A 2535-nucleotide genomic window follows, 5' to 3' on the forward strand; every position below is an offset into this window, starting at 1 on the left:
CAATAGATTAAGAATCCTTTTAAAAGTTCAGTGAAATACTCATGTTTCTAGTTTCTAGATAGAACATTCTGGGGAAAAGAATATATGAGCCATGTGAAAATGGAGTATAGAGACCTTTTAGAGATCTTTTGGGAGATTAGAGCAATGATCAATGCAAGCAATACTGAGGTCTTACCCTAGAAAAATATCAGACCTGCAGAAAACTGATTATCAACTACTTAAATGTGTCAACTCTATACAATGTTTCTGATTTCTCTTGATTTTTTTTAAAGATTAGATCTCATTGTATGCATCATATACACTATTAGGTCTGTTTTATATTTATAAAGCATGACATTGGTGGAATTCACAGTGAGAGGTCTGGTCTCAGGAGTGTGGAATGCATAGAGCTATTTATTTTGCAACTAGATGTCAACCTAGATTCTCTGCAGAGGAAGCCAAAAATTACCTCACTTATGTTTTTTTTTTTTTTTTTAATGGAAGGTCAATGTGTATGTGGTTGGATCCAGTTGTGACATATAGAGCTGATGAGGACAACTTGAAAGGCATCTGCAATTAATGTCTATGCAAATGATATGTAGTTCCATTTGTCAGCATCATTTAGGGGTTCACTGTGCTCAGGACTATCATATAATGGAATATTTTAATTTATTTAATATTTAAACACTTTTTGTAATAATTCAAAAAATGCATTTTCATTGAGGAAAATTTATAGAGTACAGAGCACTAAACATTTTAAAGAAAATTTATTGAATGTAATCACAGTGTGACAGATTATCTAATATAATGTCATAAAAATTCTCAGTGTTTTTAATATTTTGGGGGAGGTAAGAATACTGAGATTTTATTTTTTTATTCAGAATCACAGTGCTAATACTTGGTATGACATAGTGAGGATTTGAGGTTAATTTTGTGTGGTTGTATAGTTTGTGGTTTTAACTTTTTAATTGAAAAATTGTAAGCACAAACATCAAGAAAAGCTTACTAATGATTGAGCAATATAGAGTCAAACACTTCTAACTTTTGACGTATGTTTTTCTAGTATTTTAAGCCACAGTTTAACAAGTTTGGGAGTTGGATCCTGGCAGCAGCTGTGGCAGCTCAGTATTTTCCTGACTGTTTCTGTCTCACTTTCACTTCTAGAAACATAGTCTCTAATATTGCTGTGTCTAATATTATCTTCAAGATGTTCAATGTCATGACAGCATTCAAGTTCTCAATGAAAGAAAAGTGAAGAAACCAAAGAAGGTACTGCACTTCTGAGTGAGGACAATAAGAACAGCATCTTGGAGAAGGGCAAGGAGACCATGGTAGGAGACATTGGGCAAACTATGAACAACTCTACACCATCTTTGCCAAGATGCTGACAGACAAGAACTGCTGCTATGCTCTCCACTATACAACATATGAGGCCAGGAAGAGAAAGAAGGACCTGGGGTTCATCTTCTGGGCTCCTGAGAGTGAACCCCTTAGGAGCAAAATTATTTATGCCAGCTCTAAGAATGCTATTAAGAAGAAACTGACAATGATCAAGTATGAATTATAAGCAAACTGTTATAAAGATGTCAAGGACCACTGCACCATGGCAGAAATACTAGGTGGCAGTACTGTTATCTCACTGGAGGACAAAGAGTTGTGAGCTACCTCCAGCTTGGATCATCTAGCAGCCCCAGATCTGTTCTTGAGTGTCACAGGCTGCCCATTTCCTGCTAGAACAGCGGGGCTGAGGGGATCCCCAGCAGAGGTAGAGCTTTCAATTTATACTACTGGCCAAATGTCTCCCCAACTCCTCAAATCATCACCCTCCCTCCGTCCCTGCCAGCTCTGGACTTAGAAAATTACTTTTGATCTTCTGTTTCCTCTTCAGTTTAAGAAAACCTCTTTGTGGCACCCAGTTTGGAAAAGCCTTATCCCATGCTGCCAACCTCTAACCACAATAGTGACTCTGAGCCTGTCTGTTTAGTTCTCCATGCAAATGACTTTCCTTGCTCCAACTGATTGCTCTCTTTGTACTTTGATCTTGACCACTCATAGAAGCAGAACCAATAAGGAACCTTCAACTAAATAAGAGAAACAATACCTTTAGAAAGGCTAATTAACAACAAAAATGTTTGGCAGACAATAGACTTTAAAGGAAATGTCTTACCTGACTCTTTTAATGACATGATTTAGGGAGATGAGTAGAAGTACCCCTGATGGTTGATTTTTTTTATACAATTAAATAAGAGATTTCATAAAATACATAACTAATGTAAAAGGTACAAATTCTACCATTCAACTGTAGAAGAAATTCTAAACAGTCTTATTAAATAAGAAACACAGAGCCAAATACAGAGTTAAAAGCTCAAGAGACCAGAGCATTAGCAAATAGTCTTTAGCGTACCACTTGCTGTTGTCCTTCTCCTGAGAGAGAGAACTTCTTATATCCTGTCTTTTTATTGCCTTTCTGTTCTGCCTTCTCATTGGCTCTAAACCCAGCCACATGACTTCTTCATCACTGCCTGTCTATATAGACCTCCAGGTCTCTATGGTTGG

At 36.8% G+C, this 2535-nt stretch overlaps 1 pseudogene; it reads left to right on the forward strand.

Moving 5' to 3' along the window:
* Window positions 1–330: 330 nt before the first annotated feature.
* Window positions 331–1639, forward strand: LOC118574722 (annotated as a pseudogene).
* The last annotated feature ends 896 nt before the right edge of the window (window positions 1640–2535 follow it).

Source organism: Onychomys torridus, chromosome X, assembly GCF_903995425.1.
Source record: "Onychomys torridus chromosome X, mOncTor1.1, whole genome shotgun sequence".
In the NCBI taxonomy this organism is placed as follows: domain Eukaryota; kingdom Metazoa; phylum Chordata; class Mammalia; order Rodentia; family Cricetidae; genus Onychomys; species Onychomys torridus.